Source organism: Microtus oregoni, unplaced genomic scaffold (genome assembly GCF_018167655.1).
Source record: "Microtus oregoni isolate MIOR12 unplaced genomic scaffold, Mior012 000020F_ref0000438, whole genome shotgun sequence".
Taxonomy (NCBI): Eukaryota; Metazoa; Chordata; class Mammalia; order Rodentia; family Cricetidae; genus Microtus; species Microtus oregoni.
In genome coordinates this window covers 8,049,241-8,069,109 of record NW_024543079.1, presented here as the reverse complement: position 1 = coordinate 8,069,109, position 19,869 = coordinate 8,049,241, and the positions used below count along the sequence as shown (strand labels likewise).

At 38.0% G+C, this 19,869-nt stretch overlaps 1 protein-coding gene across 13 annotated transcripts in view; it reads right to left on the bottom strand.

Annotated features, from left to right (window-relative positions):
- Ptprt (protein tyrosine phosphatase receptor type T) overlaps positions 1-19,869 on the bottom strand; it is a 1,081,821-nt gene that overhangs the window by 324,838 nt on the left and 737,114 nt on the right. The gene's annotated exons all lie outside the window — the stretch shown is intronic.

Genomic DNA, 19,869 nt, shown 5'->3' with positions numbered 1-19,869 from the left:
TTAGTTATTTTGTGATATTTCATCATGAGCAAGTACCTATTTTTTTCTATTTTTACAATTTTAAGTTGTTATAAAATGGTTTGGTTTTGTAAGCGAGTGTTTTTTAAAAATTGGACTTTAATTTTTTTCAGAGTGCCACATATACACATTTTTTTTTCAAGAGCTGCATGGACAAGTGGCATACTAAGAACACTTGGCTTCTCGAGTTCATGGTTTCTAGTTGAAGTTTTTTGATGACATATTAGGTTAAGATACTTAGTATCCTGGTTAAATTTTAGTGTTAGAGAAACCAGTATCTTTTTATCAAAACTTTAAGACTCTGGGTCTTCAGTTGCCCCCATCAGTATGCAGGCATTGGCTTAACTTGGGATTGAAGGGACCAGTACTTGTCTAGTGCCCAGTACTGCAGACAGAGTCTGGTAAAGAAGTGCCTAGGTCTGGGAGCCTGCTGATTTGAACCCTTTCTCTGCTTCAGCCCCATCTGAGGAAGTTATTGGTACAGGTGGCCTATTTCACTACTTGATACGGCTGATTGCTGATGCCTACAGCAATACTAGACTTGCTATGTGCTTTGAATGGGAGTCCACCTCTTCATCACTTCAAGCCATCTGGGCTTCTTAATCAATATCAAAACTCACTTGAGAGTCCTATCCTGATCCCCAGATCAACAGGGACTCTGAGTTCATGTAAGCTATTCCCACCACATTCAAATTAGTGCTATTCTCTCCCAAGATCTGCCAATAGAGGGTGATGAGACATTCACTGAACACAGTTCTTCCAGGTATACAGCTGTGCAAAGCCTTTCCCTCACTCATGGTCATGTGTATGATTTGTGGCAGCTGGAACAAAGGTGGAAGTGAGCATATGGATCCTATCTTGTCTCAAAGGACACACATAAGATCTGTCACTCTTTCTCACTTTTGGATGCCACGTCAGACTGGAATTTTCTAAGAAATGATGAACATGCCAGAGAGAAAGAACTCAGGTCTTTGTATGGCTTAGTGAAGAACTAACCTCTACACACCTGTCAACATTCAATCAATTATCATTAGAAAATAGGAACTAGTTTTTGTTGTTGTTGTTGTTACTATTACTGTTATTTCCATTCTGAGCTATGTTAAATGAACTAGACTTATAGTTTCATAGAAAACTAATTTGATCATAAAGAACTTACTTGAAGGATCTGGCTTGTTGAAGAGAGGCTAAATTCATCAAATTCAAGATCTATGACTTTTTTCTGGGCCTAAGTGTCCAACTTAGTAAATACCAAGTCTCTTCTGTATCACTTGAAGAATTTCTCTAGACCAGAGGTTCTCAATGTATGGATTGCAGTCCATTGGGGGATTGAATGACCCTTTCATAGAGTTAACCTAAGTCCATCAGAAAACCATATAAAATTTACTGCACGATTCATACTAATAGCAAAATTACAATTAAAAGGTAGCAACAACAACAACAAAAAAAAAAACGTTATGGTTGGGGGTCACCACAACATGAGGAACTGTATTAACAAGTTGCAGCATTAGAAAGGTTGAGGGCCACTGATCTGGACATAATAGTTATACATTTGAAAGATCAAAAGTAACAAGAACCTTCCAAATATGAGAGACTGAAGAATATATTTTTAATTGACAACTTGGATGATATATATAAGAATACAGGAGCCAAAAATTACTGAAAATATAAAGAGATTTGGTAAATACAACCAGGGCACAAGATTTTAACCATTTTAGTAGTTAAAAATACCATGTTTGTCCTTTGAAGATGAAATAAAAACAAACATGAAATGCTCCCATGTGTTGATGTGTTTGAACACTTAGTCCCTGCTGATGGTATTGTCTCGGAAGCTTGTAAGCCCTTTGGAAGATGGACCCTTGCTAGAAGGAAGTGAGTCACAAGGGATGACCCTTTAGGTTTTCACAGCCTGTTCCCACTCCCTGTCCATCCTCTGCTTCCAGTGGAAAGAATGTAAACAGCCAGTAGGGACAAAGGCTCTAGTTACCAGTTCCAGTGAGATGTCTAGAGGGACAAGGGTCCCAGAAATGAGTATATTGTGTATGACTAATGAACACATAGAAATTCTGATGGAGGCCGGGCGATGGTGGCGCACGCCTTTAATCCCAGCACTCGGGAGGCAGAGGCAGGCAGATCTTTGTGAGTTCAAGACCAGCCTGGTCTACAGAGCTAGTTCCAGGACAGGCTCCAAAGCCACAGAGAAACCCTGTCTCGAAAAACAAAAACAAAAACAACAACAAAAAAAAAACCAAAAAAAAAAACAAAAAAAAAGAAATTCTGATGGAGAAATGTAGTGTCTTATCACTAATAAAGTTACTTGATATAATGACAAGAAGAATACGGAGAAGGAGGAGGAAGAGAAGGAGGTAAAAGGTCACCATGTCTTCCCTGTCTGCTGTCATATCTTATCCTCCATAATTGTCTGTATTCCTATGGAACTAACTAAAAATATCCTTCCTCTCTCCTCTTTCAATATGCTTTTGTCGGAGACTTTTGTCATGGCAATGAGTAAGTAACTAAGACTGAGATCACGGAATAAAATCACATATATGCAACAAACCATCATGTAAGGTCATAATAATTATATTAGCTGAATGCACAATGAACTGAGTACCATCGTATGCACTTGGTGTGTGTGTGTGTGTGTGTGTGTGTGTGAGAGAGAGAGAGAGAGAGAGAGAGAGAGAGAGAGAGAAAGAGAGAGAGATAGAGAGAGTGTGTGTGTGTGTATGTGTGTGTGCACGCATGGGGGGGGCATGCGTTTAATTTCTCATTTCCTGACCAAGAAAGAAATGGTGATACAATCTGTTCCAAGAGCAGTTTACAAGCACATTATGAATTCGCCCCGGATCATATTGAAAGGCATCCTTTTTTTCATTTTATTTGTTTATTTATTTCTCAGATTAGACTCTAAAGGAACACACTGTTGCTAAGTTAGCTTTGCAGACAAACGTTGGGTATATACATAAACACACTGAACTTTCCTCATCTGTGTACCCAGTGCTGGCCTTGAACTCCTGATTCTCCTGCCTCTGACACCCCACAAGCTAGGATTACAGGCATGGGCCATAAAGCCTGGCTCAAATTTTCCTTAACAACTAAAAAGGTATCTTTTTCCTCTGTCTGCATTTGTTGACATGAAGTTTCTTAAGACCTCAGCTCCATCAGTAACCGAGATTGTTGGTCTCGGTATTTCAGACACTGTGCGCAGTTACTGACAATGGTGATATGCATGCACACATCTTGCCTTCCCTCTTCTTGTGAGTGTGGCTCATCTGTCCCCAGTGTCATAACGATGCTTATCATTAGTAAGACTGGCTAGTGATGTTTCTCTTGTGTCCTTTAACAACAGCAGAGCCCATCCTGCATTTACTTTCTTTGCTTAGATCTTGGAGACTTGCTGCCGGAAAAGCATCTTTACATTTTTGCACTTGAAGAGACTTTATTTTAAGTACATAGACCCTAGATCATGCAGGAGATGCAGGTGGAAATGGTGAACTACCTAAAAAGAAATGTAGAAAATGAAGAGAGATATTTTCACATCTAAAGACCTAGAAGCAGTAATAGGTAAATTCACAGTCATGTGATCCAAGCATTTCAACTTTACATACTGAAGAAAAATAAGAAAACAAATAAAATCAGGAGACTACACAAACTGAAAATAAAATAATGACAGAGAAATAATATAGAGGCGAATGAAACATAAAGCTGGCCTTTGAGGGAAAAATGCACCTTTGCTGAAACAAATAAAGACAAAGAGTGTAATATAAAATATTAAAAAGAAAAGGACAAAGTAGCCACAAGTAGAAAAGAGATTAAATGCATTTATAATTTTAAAGAGATCTTTATGTATAACATCAGAGCAACAAATTTGGGAATTAGAGAGTAATGCTTTCCCTAAGATTAAAAAAATGAAATAAAATTCAACTAAGAAGATAAAAATCATAGAATAGTTTATTGAAATATCTTTTATAAAAGCCCCATGAAATCGATACTCTTTTTCCAACTGACTTAAAATGCATCATTTATGCATCAAAGATGATATTAATGCCAAGATATGACACAAACAAAACAAAAAAACAGATGAGAGATCAATTCTGTTTATGAAACAGATGGAAATATTAAACAAACAGCTCCAGTCAGTACATCTAAAGGATAAACCATGGCTAAGCAAGAATCACTCCAGGAATGGTTCACAATCAGCAAATATATTAAGGCAGTTGTATTACAACCAGAGAGTTATCAGCAAAACCATATAATTGGATCAGTAGATATTGGAATTTCCTGCCACTGAGCCATCCTTTTCCCTCATTCTGGTAACTGATGCCAAAGCTTCAGTCTGGGAATGTACCTGCCCCTCTCCTCTCAGCAAATGTAGACAGGAAGGTACTCTACCCAACTTAGGGCAGGACTTGTGATCTACACTGAAGTCAAGCAGCATATTATATCCCCCTAGTTACAAGGCTTTGTATTCAATGATGAGCCCATGAATGTGGTAGGGTGAGTGACATGCAATGGTATTTTTTAGGCATCATAAAAACACTTATCTCTTTCCCTACCACTGGATTTGAAATGAATTTCATCGGTTTTAGGACTGCTGCAGCCCCTCATGTGGCCACAGTGACAGTCTATAAGAGGTATCAGACCCTGATAACATAGTTTGACAACATCTATCAAGCTGGCCTTTAGCCAACATATTCCGTGTAAAAGGCTAAAACAATTTGAGTTAAGATGCTTTGGCTATTTGTCACAGAAGTATTTCTTGATATGTCTTTCCAAGATGTACTTGATAAAATCCAGTAAACACACTTAAAACATGAACTAAAATATGTATGAGGAGGGCCATTTGTTGACTGAGTTTTTCATCCTGCCCAGTTGCCACAGTCATTACATCCCAAAGAAATCACACAGAGGTCTATATTAACTATAAAATGATTGGCCCAGTATCTCAGACTTCTTATTAACTCTTACAACTTATATTAGCTCGTTATTCTTATCTGTGTTAGCCACCAGGCTCGGTACCTTATTCAACAGGGCAGTTACATCTCACTTCCTCTGTGTCTGGGATAGGACTGCGCACCAAGCTTTCTTATTTCCAGAATTCTCCTGATCTCAATGACCAGCCTCTACTTCCTGTATAGTTCTCCCACCTATACTTTCTGCTTGGCTACTGGCCAATTAGTGTTTATTTAAAATATAATTGACAGAATACAGATCATTGTCCCACACCAAAAATAGGAATTGATAGACACTGAGAATAAAAATTGCTTAAAAAGTCTTCAGTAAACGCCATGTTAAGGTGGAAAATATTGAAGCAATCTGTTTTAACATCATGAATACAACAGGCATGAGTGACCATCATTTCTACTTCTAGTTGATATTGTTTTGGTGGATTAAACTAATGCATGAAGAAATAAGTAAAATACTCAGGAAAATACAAAAGCTGAATAGACATATATGAATATACTGTCAAATGATACTATTTTAAACTTAGAAACCTTGAGGCAACTTATAAAACTATCAGAATTTATATAGCAATTTTATATTTGACTAGAATTGATATAAATAGGAAAGCAATAGCAAAAATCCAAAATAAGAATCAGGAATTGCCACACACTTGAATGAAAAGACTTAAAATTGTAAATGTGTCAATATTTCCAAAGCCAGTACCTGAATGGATAAGAATTTTATTCTGAATCTTCATGATTTTCATTCATAAGATTAACTTCCAAGTGACATTAAAGTCTATGTTGAAGATTCTATGTGTAAGACTACCCAGAAAGCTATGAAAAGTAGGTAGAGATACCATTTCTCTTTGAAGTGACAATAAAAGTATATCATTAGTCCAAGAACAAGTAATAATTCAGTAGGATATAATAGATATTTCTGGATTCTATGACTACATAGTAAGTGACTAGAATGGAATTAACTCAGTAGAACCCATAGGAATTTTTATTTGAGAAAGATTTATTAATATATATGATGATGTTTTCTTGAGACACTTTAGATTAACTATTTTTCTAGTAACAAAATTAGGACATGTATGTAGGGGATCTTAAAGTTAAAAATGTAAGATAGCTTCCCTTCCTTTCTATGGGAAACTGGACCCTTTGTGTTAAATGTATCTTGAAACCCTTGTTTCATGTTAAGAGTACATTACACATCGAGTGATTACAGAACTAAGACCAGTAACAGAGTTAGGAATGTGACTCAAGGATATATTTTCTTGCTTATATTCATGAGGCCCTTGGTTTGATCTCCTAAACTACAAAACAGACAGCGCTAAAGATCAGTTGCCCTATCAATGAATTCCCAAAAGGATAAGGAAAAAGGAGGTCTATGTGATCCCCTCCATCTGTCTTGCTGCCATAATAAAAGACGGAAAACTGGGTAAAAGACAAATTATGGAAATGCATGTCTTCAGAGGAGCAGGGCATGGGAAGCTCAGGATGTAGGTGGTGTGCCTAGGATGAGCTCTAGTCTTTTACTCCACTGTGTCTCTTCTTGTTGAGTCCCCACGTAAACGCAGAGCAGAAAATTCCTTCCTATCACTTTCAGAAATACAGGTCTGATTCATGAGATAGTAATACTACATGACTTACCTTGAAGACCTCACCTCTTAAGTGTCATATCAATGATAAGTTTTAACAGATGAATATGAGGAGACACATTCAGACAATACTACTGACAGATCTAGTAAATCTCAACTATTGTTGGTCTGAAATTGAACTATAACTCTACAATAAAACGTTGAACTAAAATCAAGAGTAATGTCACTTGAAAAAGTTTCTTGTACATATTGAGGCTTTAACAATTTTTTTTATACTAGCTGGGTGGTGGTGCACGCCTTTAATTTCAGCACTTGGGAGGCAGAGGCATGTGGATCTCTGTGAGTTCAAAGCCAGCTTGGTCTACAAGAGCTAGTTCCAGGACAGGTTCCAGAGCTACAGAGAAACCCTGTCTCAAAAAACTAAAAAAAAAAAAAAATCTTATGCACTAAAGGCATTAACAGGCTGGTGGAAGTCATGTAACTATGGAAAATGAGATAAACAATCTGAAACTGTGGAATCATTCACGATACAACACATACTTACATAAGTATCCTTATACAGCTCAGTGAAGTATGAAATGATAATACTATTTTTCTTAAAATCACAACACTGTAGTTATATTTTATTTTGTTTTCTTATTTAGCTTCAGAGTAAAAAAAATAAGGAAATAGAAGAGAACTAATAATTCAAATTACAATATAATCAATTTATTTATTTCAGTGTTTAGCATGGCCCAGGAACCAAAGCCATCCTTCCTTTATTTTCATAAGAAAAGTATTATTAAAATATGGGGACACACATTTTTCTTCTATTGTCTGCAGCTGCTATCACGATACTCCTACTTGGGTTTAAAGAAAAGATATTTAATTCTAAAAACAGAACAGAAAATATCTGACTGACACTTGGTAAGTTAAGAAAAACAATTAGAAAAGTAGAAACGCACAAACAAATGCAATCAAAATTTGATTCAAAGAAATCAAAATCACAGTCTGCTCCAGAAATTTTAGAACAGAACAAGTATTGTGTTTCATTAAAAAAGTAAGAACTATTGCCAAAAACTGAATATTTCATTGCCTCGTTACAAGGAAAAGAGTGAAGATAAATTATTGTAAACATATAAATCAAAACGTTGACGGAAAAGGTATAACAAAACTCAATGTAAGCAGGAGGGGGAAATTTACAAAGGAGAAGTTATAAAAGAATAAATTAAAAGCAATATCCAAGGCTGTTAAGACAAAACCTCTTTGCAGGCAATAGTATGCAGGAGCTAACACCTTATAAGATGAATGGGGAGATAAAGCACATAAGTGCACAGAGTAATTGTGCTACATAAAACAATACGAGGATGCCCAGCATCGAAAGTGAAGAAATCAAAACAAAGAAATCTTCAGAGCCACAATTGCACCTGAAATTTAATAGAATAAATAAATGAAAATTCGTACATTTGAAAAGATCAGAGAAAAACTGTAAACCAATTAATTGTACCTAATTAATTTTAGGTGACTTCACCTGTCAATGGTAAAATGCACATCTTTTCAAATGCATTGAGCAAAGCCCCCAAGAGAAACCCTATACAACATTACTATCAAAATTTTATGAATCTAAAAGAACCATGATCAAGAGGATGTGCTTTCTGACTACAATGTATTTAAACTAAAAACCAACATGAGAGATACATCTGGAAAGTCTATCCGTATTTTAAATTCCCATAGAAATGTTACTTCAAGTCCATAGATCAAAGACAAAGATACTAGGGAAGTGACAACATAGTGAACTGTTTGGAAATGAAAACGCAGCAGGTCTAACTATGCCCAATATGGGATACAACCAAAGTAGGATCTACAGAGAAACTGATAGTATACAATATCCATACTGCAAAACTAAAACAAAATTGAGAGCTGGGGGAGAGGTTTAATAATAGAGATCCTGGGTAGCATATGCAAGGCTCCAGGTCTGAGGAGGCAGAGACAGAGGTAGAAATATAGATAGATAGATAGATAGATAGATAGATAGATAGATAGATAGATGATAGATCGATCAATCAATCGATCGATAGATAGATAGATCAATAGATAGATGACACCTATACCTACCTATATGACACTTTCAGAAGAAAAAAATTTAAAAATTAGCAAAGGAGGCAAGAAGAAAGAAATACAAAAGAGCAGAAATTGACAATAAAGAAAAAGTGGCATAAAAACGTCTGAGAGTTCATTATTTGAAAGATTAACAAAGACTGGCAGGTGTCAAGTCACACTGACGATGAAAGAAAAAAGGGAAGGTAAAAATCAACCCGATGAATAGTGTGGTAGGGGGCAGCACCAGAGATGACCAGAGCATCAGAAGGAAGTGAGGATAGCTGAAGTACTGTATGCTAATACATGCGATAGCACTCACACATCATAGCAAATGAACAGCACAACTCCTGGTCACCTAAGGACATTGCACATAAATAAAGTAGAAGGGGGCTGTCTGTGAAGAAGAAGGAACCAGCAGGAGTGGGGAAGTGGGGACAGGTCAGGGTAATAGAGAGTGAATGAGGTCAAAGGATATGACCTATTTGCATGAAACTGTCCCAGTGACATGTAGTTTGGGGAACTTGCTGACGTGTAGATTTCAGGGCAGGGAGGCAAGAGATGGTGGTAGGATATTACAACATGCCAGCAGAAGGGCTTATTGGAGAGGAGGAAGGGGTTAGCAGAAGGGGGCAGAGAAGAGCAGTGGACAAATAAGAATAAAGCATAATCAGAGATATGCATGAAATTGCCATAATGAAAGTTATTAGTTTGTAAGCCAGCTAATCTTTAATTAAAAAATTAGCAAAAAATGTCATATTAAAGTATGTATTATGAATATACATTAATGATTTTTTAAAAATAATTCAGTAACCCACCACTTTTTGATTGGATTTAAGGCTTACTCCATTCCATGAAATGGAACCCATACTTGACACAATTAAAGTGGCCAAGAACCTGAGACTAGAGAAGTCATGGGACTATGGGAAGTCTAACACTTCTAGCCTACTAAATGAATGTAGAAATAAAGTGACTCTAATGACAACCTGTTAAAACCAGAGATCAGAGCATCATCACTCAGCTCTCATTGGGGAAGCTTCTTCTTCCAGGAGAGGTAACTAATGAGGAATACTGGAACTGGACAATGTGTAGAGAAAGAGAGGGAAAGACTTTGGAGAACTCAGCCCTAAGAGGGATGTCTTTATCAAACTCCTCCCCTCAAGGCTCAGGGATCTATGTGGAAAAGGGTTTGGGAGGATGGTGAGAGCCAGAGGTGGGAGATGACTTCACAAAAACAGTGTCCTGCAGACATAATAAGGATGACACACATATAAACTCACAGAGACTGCCACAGCATGCACAAGACCTATACAGGTTCCAACCAGACAAAAATTCCAGCACAATGAAGGAGAAATGGACACAAAGTCTTCATCCCTAACCAAGAAGCTATCTACAACAGATACCTGCTGGGAAAGGGAAAATCAGAGCTTCAATGGAGTGTCTATGATTTTTCAACCACACTCCGGAGCAGAACCCATGCACAGGCTCCACACTTTTCTTGTCTGCTTTTTGATTTGCTTTGATTTTTTTTGTCTTTTTGGGCTATTTTTCTTGCTTGTTTTGATTTTTTTGAGAGAGATTGAAAGGAGAGAGAGAAAGAGAGAGAGCGAGAAGAAAAGCATGAGATTGGCTAAGTAGAAAGGTGGAGAAGATCTGGATGCAGCTGAGTGATGGGAAAAACATGATCAAATATATAAAAAATCTTTAATAACAACAACAATAATAACAACAGAATTCAGCATTATGAAGAAAATTTAACTTTGAAGCTTAAAGAAAGGTATAAGATCCAAACAAATTCTTCAAAGACAATATAGTAAAAACATATAATATTGGCATATGGTACAGCGCTAACACTGTCAGTCACTAGGGACACCAAAAATGAAAGCTCTTATATTTGTATAGCTCAATAAAATCAATAATATGAAACCTCAAGGATCCACTTTACCTGACCCAGTCATATACAGATACAGTCAAAGTGAGCAAGAAGACAGTGCAAAGTCACCAGCCTGCAGCATGGGAGGCAACCGGGACTCTGTGTACACAATTGCTTAGGAGAAAAGTCTGCCAATTCCTATCAAGTTAAACATATATATTATAGGCGACCAAGAAAAGCCAACTGTGGGTGTTTATCCAAGAGAAATAAAACACAGATGGCCACTCAAAGACTTTGACCCTATTATTCATGCCAGTCAGATTCATAGTTAATGAATGAATTTATGTATGAATAAATAATGGGTACATGTGTACAATGGACAACCACTCAGCAGTTAAGCAACATGTTGTGGATACTTTTAATAACCTGGATAAACCTTGAAACCATGATGCTTCATGAAGGAAACAGATTCAAAAAGTGATGCACAGAGGAATGCCATTCATGACATTCTAGGGAGAGAAAAACTTTAGGAGCAGAAGAAATCAGAGCAGTGGCTTCCAGGGTCAGAAAGAGAGAGGGGCTAGTTACAAAGGGCACAGGGAACCTTTATGTATGTTAGAAATGCCTTTTATCTTGTTATTGGTAGTAGTTGTTCAACTTATAACTGAGAAAGGGGATGACGATATTCCATGATAAACTGCCTTCTTAGGAAAAGTAAATTTTATTATAACAATAGTTTAAGAAATGTAATTTCAAACGCACCACCAAAATTATTTACGAAACAACAGCAAACAATAAAAAAGACAAAGTTAAAGTTATAGGGCACAATACTTGCTCAACCTTATCACTACTCTTTTAAATACCCTAAGGAATGTGCGAGAAAAAGTAAAACAAACACAAACTAACAAACTGTCCTGAAAGCAAATGGAAAAAGCCCAAATAAAACAACCACAAAATAAACACAAACACATAAGGAAGTCAAATCACTCGAGAGCCCTCCAAAGTTTCATATTCCAAGGGGATAGTTTCAGTCCTTTAAAATCAAAAACCCATGTGATTCCAATTGTAATGGTACTGAGACACAGAACAGGACAGACAACTTAGGACCCCACTTGGAGAGCCAGCCCAACAGGCTGAGCAGACATTTGCAAAAATTGGCTGAAAAATTCCTCAAACATAAAAAGTATGTGGACGTAAAAGTTCAAAATTAAATTCTCTTTAACTGAGCAATCTAATCAGTGTCTAGAATAAAGATTTTCACCTGGCTATTTAAAAAAGTATAATATTATATGGTAATTTGTGGAGACTTGAGTTGTATGAGATGGTTGGGTACCAGGAAATGTGTATCTGTCTTTTATCACTTTATAATGTTAAAGAGAGAGTCTCCTGATCATTTCTGATATCATTGCTTGCTGTATTTTCCAGACTCCACAAGTCTCTTCATGCCAATCTCCTTTGCCGATAGCATCCCCTCTGAGAAACAGCCTTTTCAGATGGACTGTGTTCTTTGAAAATTTGCTTCCTTACTAGACAAGCACTACCACTTGCCATGAGGGTAGAGACTTTACTTCCTGCCCCCACTATTCGCCAAATATTTGCTTGATGAATATCAATAGATATCTTTTAAAAAAAGCTTTTAAAGAAATTCAACATCCATCCCTGATAAAAGGTTTGGTAAAATGGAAATAAATGACTAGTTTTTAACATGATAAAAGAAAAAGCTATCTCATATTTAAATCTTCCCTCATGCTTAATGGTGAAATAATCCAAGCATTTTCCATTAGATTCAGGACAAGAGGAAATGTCCTCTATTCCAGACATAATTGCCAAAGCAATTAAACCAGAGGTTGATATAAAAAGCATTCTTATTGTTAAAAAGGAGGTTTTAAAAAATCATTCTTGTTTGCAAGTCAGCCATGGTGAATCAGCTGTAAAACATATTAGAAAAGAAATGGAAGCATTTACCAAAGTGGCTGGTTACAAAATTAATATTAAAAAGCTAATAGCTTCACAAAATAAACAAGAAATGCAATGGAAATAGCAATCAGTTTAAAAATGTAGTACAAAGAAAATTATATACATAAAAAAATTATCAGGAAAAAAAATCTAGGCACAAGCTTAATGAGAAATGGGAAGTACCTGTGTGAAGAAACGATGTGAACAAAACTAATATTCTGCTCAGAAATGGATAGGATTTTATGAAGCCATAAGAAATTCAATCCGGTAAAAGTATCAATTCTATCTCAGTTAATCTTTGAATTTATTCCAGGCACAGTATAAATGCAATGGGATTTCTATTACGACTTTACAGAATTCTCTACCACTTATCTAGAAAAATAACCATGTAAGAATATCTGGTTAGTTACGGATTTCTGATGAGAGTGTCCTAGTGTGCATGAGCTTTGACCCAATGCCAAGCATCCTTCCATGAGAGAAATGAAAGCTCCAGAAGGGAGGCAAGATGGTGGGCCATGGAGACAGAAGTCTGAATTATTTATTCACAAGCCAAGAGAAGCCAAGGGTCAAAAGCAAGACTAGGTTCTATGTATGAGAAAGTCACAAAACAGACTCTAGAAATAAACCAGACTCATTGATACCTGGATTTGGGCTCTGACTTCTGAAGGGGTTAGGAAGAAATCCTGTTTGAAGCCAATAGCTGTGTAGTTACTTGTTACAGCAACTAATACACTACTCAATCCCAACAAACCCCAGTATTTACACTTTTAAAAATCCCTTCTGATTCATCGTGTGTGAGAGCTGCCCCAGCCCTGGAATTAAATAGAAGAAATCCTGGCCCTATGCATAATTCAGGATGACTGCAGCTACATCATTTTTGTCTGCTTTGATCCCCTAGTTTCAGAGACACAAGCATTATCTGTGGTAGGGTAACTGTGTCCAAGAAGAGAGGCATGGGTAAGGAGATTAGGGTCTGTCAACATGATGAAATATTTCAGTCACCAAATAAGATAAAGACTAGCGATGTGAGTCAAGGGGATTTCGACACAACACCAAGCTAAGGAGAGTGTGTTATCAGATCAACTCTGTACTATAATAGCTGTGGATAACATGCTTCTTCCACAGGAGCGACGGCTTCTGACCACTTTATTTATTGGGCTGTGGGATTGTGCTTCTTTTCTTTCTGAGATATAGTCTTAGTGATGTCATTGTGATGATGCTTGTGCTATAGTGAAAAGGTCACTCATACCTACTACTGCAGAAAGAGAAAAGGGGGCCAAAACCTTGTCTGGAAATTCTACCAAACTGTCACGGGAGAGAGTTGAACACATATTGTTGAAGGATGGAATGCTGTACAATGATTTAAATTCACTTTGGAGTAAAGCTCTAATTCTTGCTTGCATTCTTATTAGCCATTGGGTATGAGGAAATGGTAGGCAGGATAGTCACACTCCTGTCCTGACACCTTCTGGCCCTCTTTGATCTTATCATTTCTGCTGCTAGTTGTTCCACCCACTTCATGGCCATCCCCCCCTCTTTCCTGTCTTGTACTGCCTACAAACACAAAGGAGGGTGTGTTTCTATTCCTTTTCCTCCTTTTGAATAAGCCACCTGATCATTTTGTGAGGCTCACCCACGAAGGCTTGGAGTTCTCCTTGGCCAAACCACCCATTAGATATAGTCTACAAGGAAGTTTAGGCTCATGCCAAAGACTACACTGATGTAGACTACACATGCTCCATAACTGGATATCACATGAAGCTCAGAATCTTGTAGAGTGACCAGCTTCTCTAGTCCAGCATCTACTGATAAGCCAGGGACCAGAGTGGGTTTTCTGCAGCTGAGAGCAGGAGAGCCTGGTTTTCATGGAATATAGAGCATGGGTAACCTGGAATAGCACAGAGACAAGGCCTGGCAGAAGCTGAAGCCCAGATGGAGTGAGATGGGGAATATGTGGGAAGAGAGGAAGGGCAGCAGCAAGCTAAGAACTTGATCATTTCCTTGACCACCACAACAAAGGGTCATATGCAAATACTGTCAATGAATAGAAATTTATTTTCTGAAAGTTCTGGATTCTACAACTCTGAAATCTAAGTGTTCATAGACCAAGCTATTTCTGAAGGCTAGAGATGAGGATTCTGCTTTCCCTTTTCTCAAGTCCTGACAGCCGCCAGGAATTCTTGACACCCCTTGCCTCTCTGAAGTGTCATTCATGGCTCTGCTTCTCTTGGTACATGGTTCTTGCCCGATGTGTCTGTCTTTGCATCCAAATCTCCATATTCTTATAAGGATAGAGGTTGTCATCTTGGGCTCCAACCCAATCCATAATCCAGCAGTGTGATATGATTTCATTATATCCATAAAGACTCTTTAAATGAAAACAGACCCACAAGTATCAGGGTGGTTTCTCCATATTTTTTGAGAGAGGAAAATAATTTGAAACATCATAGAGAGTAATCTTCATGGAAACATTAAAGTAAAAATAACAGGGGAAACATCAGCTAATAAAATCAATGAACAAGTTATTATCTATCAAGTTTTAAAAACTTATTTATATTTTGAGGCTAATGCTGGTCCTTTATTGACACTCTCAGAATAGTTAAATAATCAAAGATAGGAAGAGCTAGACATGTGTTGATCCCTTAAAGGGTACCCATGGTCTTTAAACAAAACATCATTTATGCCCTCATGAAACTAGAGCTGACATTTGTGTTCATGTTGTACAAATGAGAACATTTAGATGTTCCCACAAATCATTCAAAGTGTGGTTACTCACTGTTCAAATGTATTGTGGGTGTAAAATGTACATTGTGTTTTTAAATCTTTGCATGTAAAATTTGTCATCAATATTTCTATATTAATGACATATAACTGATGCTATTTGATATGGTAAGTGAAATACAATAAAAACAATTGTCTATTATGTTTTTGTTTTAATGAAGACACTAGACATGGCTCCCAACAGAGATGGGCAGATTAGCAGATAGAGGACAGACTGGGGCCTAAGATGACCCAAGTAGATGTGCTGACTTCCTTAGAGTATGTGGCCAAGATGCTAGGCACTCCCCTGCTGCCTAAGCTTTGTGTGAGGGATGGGTTCATAGCTTTAAAGGTATGAGAAAACCCAGATAGGGCTGTGTAACATGCCACTGATGAGTGGTTGATATCTTGGCCAAAAAGTAGCAGTAACAGGTGTGGGATGGAACCAAGGGAGGCTAAAGAGAAAGGAAGTAGTTCTGCACACTCACACACAGCTGACTACTAGGACAAACCCTGCAGTGAGCCTGAATGGCAGGCTAGAGTGGGGTTTCACTGTGGGCGGAACTATGTGCTTTGGGAGTGAGACCTTTCTAGGTAGTAAAGTGAACATGAGGCCATCAGGGAGGTCCCCCATTCAGTACAAGTAGTACTCAAATGAAAAGAAGAGAGTAGGCATGAAAGAGATGAATGCATAGGAGGAAGGCATGTGAAGATGGAGACAGAAGCTGGAGGGATGTGGTTACAAGCCAAGGAATGCCAAGGCTGGTAACCACAGGAGTTAGGAAATTGACATTGATCCCTTTTACCATAGTATGTTATAGGTAATTTCTGACTGATACTAATATGAAATATATGTATTTTCCTATTTCTTTTGAAAAAGGGAATATATTTAAAAATACTCTCAGTGGGTTATATAGAACAAAATGCAAAGATGTAAAATTGGAAGAGGGTGGGAGAGTAGGGGAAGGATCCTGGAGGAATAATGGGGAATGGTGGAAGGTGAATAATATAAATATATATTATATATATATATATATATACACACACATGTACACATACATGTATAAATTTCTAAAAAAAATACATTTAATTACTAATCTGGCAAGATGGCACAGTGGGGAAAGACACTTGCTACCAAATCTGATAACTCGAGTTCCATCCTTGGGATTCACACAGGAAAGGAGGTAATCAATTTCTACATCTTGTCCTCTGACTTCTTCACATGCACCATGTCACACATTCATGTACGCACATACACACACATGCATGCACACATTAAACAAACAAATCATCACAATTTTTTTTATAAAAGTACCAATATATTAAGAAAAATGAAAGCAGGATGTACATTCTCCCTAGATGTACGCTCCCAGGGGACTCGGGCAATGCCTGGGCACCTTGACTTTGGGACTTCAGCTACAGAGTTGGGAAAAACACATGCCTTTAGTTTAAAGCCACCCAGCATGTGCTGCTCTGGGAAGGGAGCACTTGCAAGCTCATACAGGCATGGATATGGCAATGTGACTGTCTGGTGTCCTAGTGATTACAGGCAATTTGGTTACCAATGGGTATAACTGTGACAGTAAAGCAGAAGCCCTTGTGTGAACACACTTATGTGAGAACATGAATATTACCATCCAAATCTCACTGAGTCAACAGTTTGGGGTTATCTCAGCCAAGAACTCTGAACTGGTTTAGGCTCAGATGAAGCTCTGAGTCCTTGTGTTTTATCTAAAATCTTCACATTTCTTCACCGACATGAAAACACTTCTTTGCTCTAATTATGAACAAAATGCATTCCTTTGAAGGAGATAGATGACAGATGATAGATAGATAGATAGATAGATAGAAGATAGGTGAATGGATGGGTAGATAGATAGATAGATAGATAATAGATGAATGATGGATGGATAGATAGATAGATAGATAGATAGATAGATAGATAGAAAGGATAGATAGATAGACAGCGAAAGACAGAGTGAACACACAAGAGTTAATAGGAAAATAATTATCCTCCAGTCTCCTGGGAATCAGTGCTGGAACTGGTGTTTCTCCCTCTTTCTGCATTGCAGAAGGACAGAGGGACTTGAGTCCCCTTGCTGGAACTGCTGAGGAACCTCAGGCAGTGGGCTCAGTGCTCTGAGGAGCAGTACTACCTTTCCCATCATCCTCATTTGAACGATGCTCTAGTCTGTGCCCAGAGCAGTTAGTGCCCCAAGGAACTGACAGTCCTTGTGTGTTTTTAAACAATCCCTCCCTGGCATGTTTTATGGATCCAGAGATCCTATGACATGTGGGGTCATTCTACTGCCAGGATTTGAGACTAAATATTGCTGAGAGTTGTTGAGATCCCTCATGGAAACCTATGTGTCTCAGAACTTTGGCAGGGAGGAACCAGGAGTGGGGTGGGTAGAGAAGATTGCTCTGCTGTCTAGTATTGAGTCTGACTGCTCTAACATGTCTCAAGGTAATGTATAGCTCCCCAAATGGGTCAAAATTAACTCAAACATATGCTGGTGGACCAGACATGATGTTTATTCATCTCCCAATTCCCTTTGGAGTCAGGCAATCCTGCATGAACCCACATAGAAACAAGGGTCTAATCACTTCCCATTTTATCGGAAAGTGAGTGCCCTCCTATTATAAACTCATTTATCTGTTTTCCACCAAGCTCTTTCCCGACACACATACACCTTCTCAAAGGAAATGCCCTGGGTAATGAGTTGAGTGATTGGTCCCAAAAGGTATGCTCAACTAGAGCCTGTGAATCAGACCTGGTTAGGAAAAGATGTCTTTGCAGATGCAATTAAGGGTCTTTAGAGGAGATCGTGATGGATTTGGAGTCGACCCCAAACTGAACGATGTGTGAACACACAAGCTCAAGTATGTGTCAAAGAAAGCATAACATGTAAAATGAGAACTTGAGATACCTGCCACTTCTTTTCTATGGTTCATCAAGATCTCTAGTTACTATGTTTCTGCTTACTTTCAAGCAAAGAGACAGGGGCAGAAGAAAGAATGCAGCATTGTCCATGGCTAACAACAAACTTAGAATGAGTTTTCTCTTTTTATATGGCCTTTCCACCCATCACTCCTTCTACCACATCCTCAGTGCAGACCCAATTTTCAGCCTCAGACATTCCTTTGTGCTCAAGAATCCACCAGCCATACCCCACTTCCTGATGAAGGTAATACATTTATAGGTACTTTTATCAGGGTGGAGGGGGTTGATGTCATGCAATATTGAAAGGGACAGAGCAACCTAGAGAAATACCAAATGGCTATGTTTCTTGACACCAGAAAAATAACACTGGAAAGTTCTTTAAAGGAAATAATTTGATAAAAGGATAAAGAAAATTCCTGGAGATGTCCATGGAAACCTCATTTATAGTGGGGGTGGGGTGGGGTGGGAGATACTGGAGGCTGTGTGAGCATCACAGGGGATAGTTAAATAAAGTGTGGTAGTGAGCTTGATGGGACATTATGTGACCATTAAAATGCTAATAATATAACTCTGGTAAAATTTAAGCAAGAGAAATGCATTTAAAATTATAAAGATGCAATAATTACAAGTACATAAAAATTTCATATGTCTGTAGACAAGGAATAGAAGGAATCGAAAAAAGAAAAATGTGGAATCAGAGTAACCAAAATTGTTTTTATTTTCTGTTGTTATTATTATATCTTATCATTATAAATTGCTAACTTGTTAAGATAAATGTAAAGTCTGTACAAAGCTTCTACTCAACAGCCCTCTATCAATCTTGGTTGCTTCAGCACCTGCAAGAACAACCTAAATCACAGGGACTAGATGCACCCATAACCACCCTCAAAGAGCCTTGATTTTTTGCCCTGAAAATATTTTGTTGCTACTGTGACTTCAGACACTCGAGGTTTTGCAAGCCTCAACAAAGAAAGCATCGCTTCCCGCAGCTGGAGCCTAATGTCACAGGTGCACTGTCTCTGGACAAAAACATACTCTCAGTCTACTGAAAGACACTTAACAAAGCCTGGATAGCAGATGCGAGATTCTATGAAGGGCATTGTCATCCTGTGACTTTTGTGGATCTGAAGATAAGCTTCTCACCAACGGACTGCCAAGTCCTAGGCAGAAGACAACAGGGCTTGGAACTGGCAGCCTTTCCCTCCATTTCACTATGTGACTGAATCAGACTTGAGAGGATTTGCAGGGGAGCAAGGGAAGGAAGACTCTGCATCTAGATCCTAATGCAAGCAAAGCATCACTACCAACTTGTGTCTAATTTGTGCTGGTTATTCATTAAAATGTGTAGCTGAAACTGGTGTGATAAATTTGTAGTATTGGAAGTCAGTGTCTCTGGGGACAGATATGAGAGACATCAGATCACTCAAAGTACAGTGCTCAAGGCTTCATGAAATAGACTTTGCCATATAGCCATGGGCTTTTTCACTCCAGGTAAGAACACAAAAACAAAATACTTCTTTGTAACATATTTCTTCCAAATAGCATAAAGGTATTACATAGGGAGCTGCTCCAGATAGAATACTATATTAAGGAGATGTACATGTCTCTGATGGAAAAGTATGGGTCTGGGCAAAGAGACAAGGATAAGGAAATAATATGGAAAAAAAAGTCTCTTACCCATAGTTCTTTGCAACC